General features: G+C 41.1%; 1 long non-coding RNA gene across 1 annotated transcript in view; it reads left to right on the top strand.

Annotated features, from left to right (window-relative positions):
- The window catches only part of LOC127570764 (uncharacterized), a 51,567-nt gene extending 39,903 nt beyond the window's left edge, over positions 1–11,664 (top strand). The window contains exons 2-4 of the long non-coding RNA XR_007956393.1: positions 4,860–4,913; positions 7,146–7,252; positions 11,506–11,664. This is a non-coding gene — a long non-coding RNA (uncharacterized LOC127570764). The remainder of the gene's footprint in view (positions 1–4,859; positions 4,914–7,145; positions 7,253–11,505) is intronic.
- The last annotated feature ends 1,333 nt before the right edge of the window (positions 11,665–12,997 follow it).

Below are 12,997 nucleotides of genomic sequence, written 5' to 3'. Positions count from 1 at the left end.
CCTGCTATATAGGGTAATTTCAATACTCTTCTTCAAGAATGCAGGTAAGGAAGCTCTACAGAAAATTCAGAAATGAAACTAAAAGCTGCCACATTTCCACCCACCTTTAAGTTCCATGTTGTCTCAAATATCAATTCTAGTACATAGCAAAATGATGAAAAAATAAGTCTTTCAGGGTCTTTACTTGCAGTAGTACATACTTAAGGGAATATCTTGCTGTAATCAGTAATTTTAAGGAGAAGTTGAAAGTGAGTAAGCATGACTTGTAAAAGAAACAATAACTGTCCTATCCATTATTAGGGATCTGTGAATTATTATCAGTTTAAATAGATGAAAAATAATAAGAAAACAAGAAGGCTCTTTAATTGTTGGGAACCTCATGAGAAAGTGTTCAAAATTATGTTTTTATGGGAAGTAGTGTGCGTGGGTTTTAGAGGAGTGGCTGGTTATGGAAAAATGGTGGTGGAATGACTCTAAGGTAAATCCTGAGCTTAATTTTGAAGCTGCTATGAGTTATTCAAAGAATGGGCAAGGTTTGGTTGATATCATTTCATAATGGTAGAATTTCTAAATATTCCAAAGTCATTGTTTTCTAAATTGTGAAAGCTCAGCTGCACTAATCTCTTTAATGTAATATTTAATAATTTGGTAAATTTACCCTGAATTATTTACATATTTCTCAGGTAAAACAATCCTAATAGGTTATTTATTATGCTGGTAGATGTTAATTGTTTGAAAACTGTTCAACTGAAGGTAACCGTGAACATTGTTATCATATCAACTGTTAATATGCTCAAATCAAAATCTTTGCTCTCCTAAACAGCAGAGGTCTTAAACATTTAAAATGAGCCAGTTAATAATTCAGATAAAATAGAAAAGGGACTTGATACAAGCGCATTGCATGTTCTCAAAAATCTTAAAGGCTTACTGTAACTGATATTAGTTTGCAGAAAGTTAAAATAATCAAAAATCAAAATTAGGTTGTGCATTATCAATTTATGCTTTAGTCATGGTTAGGATGTCAAAATGACTATCAACAATAAGGGTGGCAACATTTTTTTTGTTATTCAACAAATACTTTCAGAAAAATCACACTCATGCAATCATGAAGAAGTCCAGCAGCTCTACTTCGTTAGGAGTTTGAGGAGGTTTGGTATGTCACCAAAGACTCTTGCAAATTTCTATTGCTATATGGCGGAGAGCATTCTGACTGGTTGCATCACAGCCTGATATGAAGGCTCCAATGCACAGGATCGTAAGGGGCTGTAGAGGGTTGTAGACTCAGCCAGCTCCATGATGGGCACAACCCTCCCCACCATCAAGGACATGTTCAAGAGGCGGTACCTCAAGAAGGCGACATTCATCACTCAGGACCCTCATCATCCGGGACATGCCCTCTTCTCATTACTACCATCAGGGAGGAGGTACAGGAGCCTGAAGACCCACACTCAATGATTCAGGAACAGCTTCTTCCCCTCCATCATCAGATCTCTGAACGGTCCATGAACCCATAAACACTACCTCATTGTTCCTTATTTTTTGCACTATTTATTTATTTTGTAATTTCTGGTTTTATATGTCTTTGCACTGTACTGCTGCCGCAGAGCAACAAATTTCATGTCATATAAAACAGTGATAATAAACCTAATTCTGATTCAATGCTTTTAATAGAAGAGTGGAAGGAAAAAAATAATTTGAGATGTTAAGCATTTCAAATGTGAAGAAACAGCAATTTTGTCCTGTGAAATTTATTTCACCCCAAAATTATATGGATTAATATGGTATTTCAGTGTGGTTTATGGAAAATATATCACTGGGTATCATAAACAACCAGAAATTCACATCATATGACAGGCAGTTTATTTACCATCATCGTAGATCTTTAGCATAAAAGGCATTAATACTACACACTGTATCAAGGGTATCACTCCACAAATGAACAGTAAGTAAAAACATAGGTATATATTAATGTAAAATAGTTTAAGGCCTTTATGATTTACTTTGCATTCTACATATATAATATGATTGTTGTTGGAACACAGATTCCCATGGCTGGAGAGCCCAATCACAATCCCAACAAAGAGGTCAGCCATTTAAGACTGACAAGAAAAGAAATTTCCTCACTCAAGGATTTGTGAATCTTTAACACTGTCCAACCTGGAATGTTATGAATGGTCAGTCAGTTAGTACATTGAAGACTAAAACTAATTAACAACAAACAATATGCTGGAGGAACACTGCAGGTCAATCAGCATCTGTGGGGCGGGTGTGGGGGGGGTGATATTGTCAACTTTTGGGGTTGAAACCCTGCATCAGATCCTGTCTGGATCTTGCCCCAGTTTGATACCTTTATTGCTGGTCTATCCTGATATTCCATACTCACTTTAAAATATATAGGGTTTTGTTCACTATCTCCAAAAATGCTCCCCTACTGATACTCCCTCTACCTGACTGGCTACATACCTCAAGACTAGGTCCAGAAATGCTCCATCCTTCATTGGTCTATCAACATACAATGCCATAAAGCTCTCCTGGACATACCTGAAAAATTCCGCCCCCTCTGAGCCTTTTACGCCAAATCAATCCCAGTTAATATTTGGGAAATTTAAATCCCCTATTAAAACCCTGTTTTTATCACATCTCTCTGCTATTTGCCAACATATTTGTTCCTCTATCTCCTGTCGACTGTTGGGACATCTGCAACACCGTTCCCCCCCCCCTCCCCCTGCAGCAAAATTACAATGGCCTCTTTTGTCCCTATTCCCTACCTATACAGTCTCAATTGAGGAAGTTCTGGGAAGTAATGCATTCTTTGACTAACCTTTGCATCTTTTACATGCTCCTCTGTCATGCCTGAAAATGCTATACACTGGGATACTGAGTTGCACATCCTGCCTGTCTTTCAACTATGTCTCAAACATTTGTAATGTCTATCAAGATCTCTGTAATGAAATTACCAAGAAAGTAGATAGTTGGGACCTTGGACAGTTTGCAGGGAAGGTTAAACAGTGAGAGATAAGTGACAGAGGAGTGCAGCACCAGGTTGTCCACTTGCCTTCTATTTGAAATTGTTGAGTGAAGAGCACAATAAGTGAAGTAATTAGATACCCTTATTCTGTGACTTCTTGTGACTGGAAGAGGAGCATATTGAGTCGGGGGTAGAAGGGCTGTGGGTGTTGAGAAAGTGGCATGGGAAAGCGACCTTATGTCACCCTTGTTCACATCAGGTCTTTGAAGTGCTCAGGTGGCGAGGAATGACTGGAGGGAGGTGGATGATTGTCCTTGAGTTCACTTGTTATCCATGTCCCTGCAGATCTGTTACAAATGCAAAGTCATGCATTCTGAGGAGAAGTGGATCTGCCTGCATTCCTTCATCTGCTTCACAAGGATTACCACTTTAGTGTTGTTAAATCTTTGGTCTTGTGGTTGTGACATTGTGCAGCTTAGATTTCCTACTTCAAAAGGCTTTACTTAACTACTGGAGACCCACACTCCAATTGAACATACTGCCTGTAACTGGGAGAAAGCCTTGGCTTTCTAGCAATTATATTTAAATGAGTCCTCACCAATAAATTGGCTTGACTCTGACTGATAACATCATTTGCACTTCCTTAATACATATCACTTCCCCTCTGATTGCTTTCCAATGACACTATCTATCACATTAAATCAATGAACCAAAGGAAGTACATGGTCACACAGAGACGCAAGAGATTCTGCAGATGCTGGAATCTGGAGCAACACACACAAAATGCTGGAGGAACTCAGCAGGTCAGGCAGCATCTATGGAGGAAAATAAACAGTCGACATCTAGGGCCAAGACCCTTCATCAGGACTGGAAAGGAAGAGGGCAGAAGCCAGAATAAGAAGGTCGGGGGAAGGGGAGGCAGGCATGGAATTCAGGTGACAGGTGAGTCCAGGAGAGAGGGGGAAGGCCTAAGACAGTCCTTCCAGATGAGGCAGCACTTAGCCTGTGAATCCGAGGGTGCCATTTATTCCATCTGGTGCTCCCATCTGGTGAGACCTGATGCAGATTGGGTGACCACTTTGTTGAGCACCTTTGTTCCGTCCACCACAAAAGCAAGGATCTCCTCGTGACCATCCACGTCAATTCCACATCCCATTCTCAAACCAACATGTCTATCTATGGCCTCCTCTACTGCCATGTTGAGGCCAGATGTAGGTTGGAGGAACAACACCTCATATTTCACCTTGGTAGCCTCTAACCTAACGGCCTTAACATCGATTTCTCTAACTTCTAGTAACCCCTCCCCTTTTCTCACCCCTTCTCTCTTTTTTCTCCTTTGTCTTCCCTCATTCTTGTGGCCCCCTTCTCTTTCCCCTTCCATCACCCGCATGACCTGCCTATCCCTTCCCCCGCCCTCATGATCTACCTGTCTATTCCCCACCTCCACCCCTTTATTCCATGGTCCACTGCCCTCTCCTACCGGATTCCTTCTTCTTCAGCCCTTTGCCTGTTCTATCACGTCTTAGCTTCTTACTTCTCCCCTGTCCCCCACCCCCACCTACATACCTTCCCCCTCTCTCCTGGACTCCCCTATCACCTGAACTCACCTATTACCTGCCTGAATGTACTCCTCCTTCTCCCCCGGCCTTCTTATTCTGGCTTCTGCCCTCTTCGTTTCCAGTCCTGATGAAGGGTCTTGGCCCAAGATTGTTGACTGTTTATTTCCGTCCATAGATGCTGCCTGACCTGCTGAGTTCCTCCAGCATTTTGTGTGAAGTACATGCATGGTCATGTTGATAGATTCTATCATTATTCCTAGGGTTTTGACTGATTTTGACTGATTTTCTTCTTCTGGAGCACAATAATAATGATTAGATTCTTTTGTCAACAGATGGCAAACTTGGAAAAGAATACTGATTCCCATCTATCAAATTCCACAAGAAAGGTAGGCAGTACAACAGGTTCATAGAAGAATGCCATTCGGCCCATTGTTTCCATGCCCATGAGTGAAAGGAGATGAACAAAACAGAATAATCATCTGACTATTGCACATGGCCTTGTTTCAAACTATTTGTGGAAAGGAAAAGAATTCCACAGTCATTCGTCATAATTAACTATTTATTGTAGATTGTTCATTAAGATGGAGTTTTCTGTTAGCCAAGTGGGTAATAATTCTGAATGATCTATTGTGATTCTATGTTATTCATTAAAGTGGAACCATCAAAACTATGAAATGCAATGACAGGTTTGAGGGTACCTTGGGTTTATGTGGTTGCTTGTGCAAAGGAGGCTTGTTTGATATTGATGTACTACAGCTAAACTTGTATCCACAAATGTATGCAGTTAGTGGAAACCATAGAACAATAGAACCATACAGCACAAAACAGGCCCTTTGGCCCACCATGTTGTGCCGTCCATCAAACCACCCTCACACTACCTAACCCCTTCCTCCCGCATATCCCCCCATCCCACACTCCTCCATATGCCTATCCAACAAGCTCTTGAACCTGTTCAATGTATCTGCCTCCACCACCACCCCAGGCAGTGCATTCCATGCATCAACCACTCTCTGGGTGAAAAACCTCCCCCTGACATCTCCCCTGAACCTCCCACCCATAACCTTAAAGCCATGCCCTCTCGTCTTGAGCATTGGCGCCCTGGGAAGGAGGCGCTGACTGTCTACTCTATCTATTCCTCTCAGTATTTTATATACCTCTATCATGTCTCCTCTCATCCTCCTCCTTTCCAGTGAATAAAGCCCTAGCACCTTAAGCCTCTCCTCATATTCAATACTCTCTAAACCAGGCAGCATCCTGGTAAATCTCCTCTGCACCCTCTCCAACGCCTCCACATCCTTCCTATAATGAGGCGACCAGAACTGAACACAGTACTCTAAGTGTGGCCTAACTAGAGTTTTGTAAAGCTGCATCATCACCTCGCGGCTCTTAAACTCAATCCCACGACTTATGAAAGCCAACATCCCATTGGCCTTCTTAACTGCTCTTTCCACCTGTGAGGCAACTTTCAATGAACTGTGAATATGAACCCCCTAGATCCCTCTGCTCCTCCACACTGCCAAGTACCTTGCCATTCACCCAGTACTCTGCCCTGGAGTTTGTCCTTCCAAAGTGTACCACCTCACACTTCTCCGGATTGAACTCCATCCGCCACTTGTCAGCCCAGCTCTGCATCCTATCAATATCCCTCTGTAAGCTCCAACAGCCCTCCACACTATCCACAACACCGCCTATCTTAGTGTTGTCCGCAAACTTACTAACCCAGCCCTCCACCCCCTCATCTAAGTCATCTATAAATATCACAAAAAGTAGAGGTCCCAGAACCGATCCCTGCGGGACACCACTAGTCACTGCCTTCCAATCCGAGGGCACTTCTTCCACCACAACCCTCTGTTTTCTACATGCATTCTCGCTACCCATTGTTATGTTCCTCACCTCATTTGGTCTCGTTCTTACTTAAGGTAATTTTCACCTCAATTTGTGTCAACATATATCAATTATATTGAATTGAAAGATAAAAGCACATCACTTAACTGGTTCACAGTGGGCTACAAATGTTTTGTTCAAGGATTCACTGCTGGAATACTGCATGAGGTCAATGGCTTCCTGCCCTATTGAATCAGTCTTGCACATTCAAGGCCCTTTTCTTGCCTGCTCCATTATTGTGGAATGGACAAAGGAAATCAGGAGGTTCCAAGGCTGGACCTGAGCCAGAGATTGACACTCTGGATGGGAGGTATGGTCAGAGATCAGGGCTGATTGATGAGTTGAGGAGTTGGTGTGAGCATCAGGTGTTGGGACCTTGTGGAGGGGGTAGGATCAGTTTCGATGGGGATGGTGTTAGTCAAGGGAGGCCTTAATGGTCAGGTAAGGTGTGGAGAATGAGTGGTGGCACCAGTTAGATGCTAAGATTGTTATTTGGTCAGTTGGGGATAGGATCAATAATGGGTGTAGGTAGTATTGTTAGTCTGCATGGATTTTCAACTGATAGTCAAGGGGGTTTGTACCAGTGGTCAGTACGCAATATCCCAGCTGAAGCCTAATTATGATATCACAAATTTTAATGAGAATGCCTTGTTTAGTTTTATGAAGTCAAATATCCTCTACTTCTTCAATAATTATATGACAAATTTGCTTTGCTACCTGTTTCTTTATCATAGATATATTCAGAGACCATTTGCTGTGCAGGGCGAGCACTGAGGGATAACTTTGTATCACTGGCACCTCACTTATTGAAAGATCGTATAACTGATACAGGGAAATGCAAGTAAGTAAAGATAAATCAATCTACGGAGGTGAATGTTAAGCATGCTGTGCAGAAATTTCTGCACTACTTCCTGGTTTATAACAGGTTTTCTGAAACAAGCTTACAAAGAATTTTAGAAGGCATTTTGAAAATCCTTACATGGAACACAGAACAGTACAGCATTGGACAGGCTATTCAGCCCATGATGTTGTACTGATCTTGATGCTGATTTATACTAAATGTCCTCCTCCTGTGTATCTTCCATATCCCTCCATTCCTTTCATATGTATCCAAAAGCCTCTTAATCTCCACCAAACAGCCTGCTTCCATTACTACCCCTGGTAACCCATTCCAGGTACCTACCTCACTCGGCGTAAAAAACTTGCCTCTCTCATTGCCTTTCAACATCCCCCCTCTAACCTTAAAAGCATGTCCTCTGGTGTTTGACATTTCTACCCTGGGAAAAAAATTCTGACTATCTACTCTTATCTATGCCTCTCATAGTTTAAAACAAAACCTTTATCAGGTCTCCCTTCAGCCTGTGGCTCTCTTGGGAGAAAAACCCAAATTTGTCCAACCTGTCGTTATAGCTTATACCCTCTAATACAGGCAGCATCCTAGTAAACCTCTTCTGCACCTTTTACATAATTTCCACATCCTTCCTATAATGGGGCGACCAGAACTGCACACAATACTCCAAGTGTGGTCCAATGAAAGTTTTATACAGCTGCAGCATGACTTCCTTACTTTTGTACTCAACACCCCTACCAATGAAGGCTTGCATTCCATATGCCTTCTTTACCACCTTATTTACTTGCATAGCCACTTTCAGTGAACTATGAATCTGGTCCCCAAGATCCCTCTGTACCTTAGTGCTATTAAGGGGTTGACAATTAACTGTATACTTTCTCCTTTCATATGACCTCCCAAAGTGCAACACCTCACATTTGCCTGGATTAAACTCCACCTGCCACTTCTCTGCCCATATCTGTAAATGACCTATATCCCACTGATTTCTTTGATAGTCCTTTACACTGTCAACAACTTTACCAATCTTGGTGTAATTCACAAACTTGCTAAACCACTCATCTATTACATTTTCATCCAAATCATAGATATATATCACAAGCAGGAGGTCCCAGCACCAATCCTTGTGGAACACCACTGGTCACGGACCTCCAGCCAGAGTAACAGCCTTCCACCCCTACTCTCTGTCTTCCATGGGCAAGCTAGTTGTGAATCCAAACTTGCAATTCCCCCGGATCCCTTGCATCTTTATCTTCTGAATCACCCTACCATGAGGCACTTTATCAAATGCCTTACTAAGGTCCATGTAGACAACGTCCACTGCCTTCTGCTTATCAAGCTCCTTTGTCACCTCCTCAAAAAACTTGATCAGATTTGTAAAGAATAACCTGCCCTGCACAAAGCCATGCTGACTGTCCCTAAGCAGGCCATGCCTTTCCAAATGCGCATAAATCCTACCCCTCAGTAACTTCCAATAACTTCCCTACCACTGATGCAACGCTCATTGGCCTATAATTACCTGGATTATCCCTATTTCCCTTCTTGAAAAAAGGCACAGCATTTGCTCCTCTTCAGTCCTCCAGGACCTCGCCTGCTGCTACTAGTGAGGATACAAAGATTTTTGTCAAAGCTCCAGCAGTCTCCTCACTTGCTTCTTTCAATATTCTGGGATATATGCCATCAGGCCCTGGGAACTTATCCACTGTAATGCTTTTCAAAAGACCAAGCACTACCTCCTCCTTTATCTCAAGTTGTCCCGGCACATTAGCATGCCCTCATTTGCCTTCACTCTCCTCCAAATCCTTCTCCTCAGTAAATACCAACACAAAGTACCCTATCCTCTCCTTAGTTATCCTCTTTTTTATTTATATATGTATAAAATGCCTTGAGATTATCTTCGATCCTGCTCGCCAAGAACATTTTGCGGCCTCTTTTGGCCTTCCAAATCGTCTCTTTGAGCATTTTCCTGTTCCACAAAGGCCAGTCTGATTTTAGCTTCCTTAAGCTTACGTATGCTTCCTTTTTTTTCTGACTAAATTTAGAACCTCTCAGCTCATCCAAGGTTCCTTTACCTTACCATCCTTGTCCTTACTCCTTATTGGAACATGCTGATCCTGAACTCTGATCAGCTGGTCTTTAAACAACTTCCTCATGTTAGACGTGGACTTGTCCGACAACAGCTGTTCCCAGTTATCACCACTTAGCTCCTATCATACATTGCTTATTCTTTGCAAGAAGATTTGTATGCACTATATTTACAAAACCAAAATAATATTAATCACTTTATTTATTTATTTGTTTTTATTTGTCGTGGATATGGAAGGAAGGGAAACAAGCACTAGTGTCATGGAACGTATAGAGATTAAAAAGGAGGAGGTACTTGATGCTTTACAGTGAATATAGGTAGATAAATCCCCAGGGCCTGACAAGATATTTCCTCCGACCTTGAGAGACACTAGTGTAGAAATTGCAGGGGCCCTGGCAGATATATTTAAAATGTCCTTAGCCACGGGTGCGGTGCCAGAGGACTGGAGGATAGCTCATGTTGTTCCATTGTTTAAGAAAGGCTCGAAGGGTAAACCAGGTAATTACAGGCCGGTGAGCCTGACATCAATAGTGGGTAAATTATTGGAAGGTGTTCTGAGAGATAGGACATATAAGTATTTGGACAGCCAAGGGTTGATTAAGGATAGTCAGCATGGCTTTGTGCGTGGTAGATCGTGTTTAACGAATCTTGTGGAGTTTTTTGAGGAGGTCACTAAGAAAGTAGATGAAAGTAAGGCTGTGGATGTTGTATACGTGGACTTTAGTAAGGCCTTTGACAAGGTCCCACATGGGAGATTAGTTCAGAAGGTTCAGTCAATGGGTATCCATGGAAAGGTTGTAAACTGGATTTGAAATTGGCTGTGTGGGAGAAGACAGAGAGTGGTTGTGGATGGTTGTTTCTCAGATTGGAGGCCTGTGACTAGTGGTGTGCCTCAGGGATCTGTGTTGGAGCCATTGTTGTTTGTTGTATATATCAATGATCTAGAAGATAATGTGGTAAATTGGATTAGTAAGTTTGCGGATGACACTAAGATTGGAGGTGTAGTGGACAGCGAGGAAGGCTTTCAAAGCTTGCAGAGGGATCTGGACCAAATGGAAAAATGGTCCAGAAAATGACAGATGGAATTTAATGCAGACAAGTGTGAAGTGTTGCATTTTGGAAGGACAAATCAAGGGAAGACATAGTAGGGCACTGAGGAGTGTGGAGGAACAAAGGGATCTGGGAGTTCAGATACATAATTCCTTGAAAGTAGAGTCACAGGTAGACAGGGTTGTAAAAAAGGCTTTTGGCATCCTAGCATTTATAAATCAAAGTATTGAGTATAGGAGTTGGAATGTTTTGGTGAGGTTGTATAAGTCATTGGTGAGACCAAATTTAGAATATTGTGTGCAGTTCTAGTTGCCGAACTACAGGAAGGATGTCAGTAAGATTGAAAGAGTGCAGAGGAGATTTACAAGAATGTTGCTGGGTCTTCAGGAGTTGAGTTATAAGGAAAGATTGAGCATGTTAGGACTTTATTCCTTGGAGCGGAGAAGAATGAGGGGAGATATGATAGAGGTTTATAAAATGATGAGGGGCATAGACAGGGTTAATGCAAGTAGGCTCTTTCCACCTAGATTAGGAGAGATAAGTACGAGAGGACATGGCTTTAGGGTGAAAGGGGAAAGGTTTAGGGGGAACATTAGTGGGAACTTCTTCACTCAAAGAGTGGTGGGAGTGTGGAATGGGCTGCCATCTGATGTGGGAAATGTGGGCTTGCTCTTAACTTTTAAGAGTAAATTGGATAGATACATGGATGAGAGAGGTCTGGAGGGGTATGGGCTGGGAGCAGGTAAATGGGACTAGCGGAATAATGTTTTGGCACAGACTAGAAGGGCCGAGTGGCCTGTTTTCTGTGCTGTAGTTTTCTATGGTTCTATGGTTCTAAGAATATAAGTTTGCAGAGTGATTTGCCATCTTGTGTATTAGTACATTGAAACTAAGTGCAAATGATATCTGATCTTTGCAGGTTATTTAAATATTTTTTGCGACACCTTGCGTACTTCCCTATTCTCAGAAGTACAATGGAAAAAACAATTATGTAATATATCTCGGCAAAATGCTAATGAATAAATAAGGTAATATTCCATAGCACAGTTAATGCAAAATAAAGTTCAAGTACACTTCCTTAAAACTGAAAGTTTGACATATTTCTCCATAGGGGAAGATGCGTGGGTTTTGAAATGGTGGACTGGTTACTTCATCAATGTTCATTCATCGACACTCGGACCAAGGCAGAGGGAATCTGGCAGATTTTGTTAGAACTGGGAATTATATCTTCAGGTGATTAAGCATGTTTACTAAAAGAAATGCTTTTGGAACTGAGGTAAATGATAGTTCATGCTCTCACTTTCATGTGCCTATTGCATTCTAGTTTCACTCTTTGATTCCATTAACACTACCTCATATTCACAGGTGGACCCTGGTTCATAGGCAATGAGTCTTGACTGTACATGTGTGTTATAGAAATTCCTTTAATTTGCATAGTTATTTTAAGATGCCTGTAAACAGCAAATTGTCTTTATCCTGTTGACCTATGAAATGTGGATTCAAACTTTATCGCATTAAGGCACAATTTGGTAAATTGAAAACAGTTTGGAGATGAAGGTGACAGAAGGTTTAAAAGTGTCAGTTTTACCACATGGGAAATGGTGTACTCAGAAAATTATGGAACTGGGCAGTATTTTCCTCTTGCATATTAGGTAATAGTTCCGTCATAAAGTTAGCTCACAATACCTGATAGTCAGTAAAAATTGCCTTGAGTTTATGACACATATATTTTCTGTCATTGGCCTTTGTTTTCTTTTTAACAAAGACCTTTACCTTCATTAACTTCTTTTAGCCAAGAAGGCAGAATTATCTCAGGCAGTTCAATCATGATAAATGGAACAGAAGTAAATATCTCTCTGAAATATCCTCCCATTCCCCCCACTTACCATGGAAGTGGTGCAAATGAATCATGGGAAGTACAATAATGTATCTAGGTTTAGATCTGTTTCTGACATCATTAGGTTTATACAGTACAATATGAAATAGCTATGAATTATAAACTCATTGTACATGTTGTCAATGTACATAAATGGAGTAAGCACACATGATTAATCAGAAATCACTCACTCAAAATTCCATGATGTTACATAAGGTCAAGCCATAAAGCAGCGCAGAGAGTATAACATTACCTTGTCAAAAGTCTTTCAATGATTTGAACACCTTGTGCTTTTTTGAATAAGATGGAGTTTTTTGAAGATGTTGCTGTTATGATTGCAGAAAGATGGATGGTTGATATTGGATAAAATCTACACTACCTATAGTGGGCACACTGCTGCTAACATAGTTTGCTTACTATCTGTAGTAGATGGTTCTTCCTCTTATCTGCAATGATTATGATGTTCAAAAGAACAGAATTATCAATGACAGCTGTATACAAATCACACAGTTTATAATGATTCAGCCATTGCTTTGTAGGCATACCAAAAGATACTGTATAGATTAGAATTTTCCTTAGTTAGGTGTAATTAGAAAGATGAAAACGAATGTAAGGATGGACAATGATGGTTTTACTTGTGAATACGAAAGATTAACTGACAAAAAAAATAATTTGTACCTTAATGAGGAGCACCTTACTTCATTGCTGCAAATAATATTGCATAATG

This window comes from Pristis pectinata, chromosome 5 (genome assembly GCF_009764475.1).
Source record: "Pristis pectinata isolate sPriPec2 chromosome 5, sPriPec2.1.pri, whole genome shotgun sequence".
Taxonomy (NCBI): Eukaryota; Metazoa; Chordata; class Chondrichthyes; order Rhinopristiformes; family Pristidae; genus Pristis; species Pristis pectinata.
Note: the sequence above shows the minus strand (reverse complement) of the source record. Positions and strands in the feature narration are given on the sequence as shown.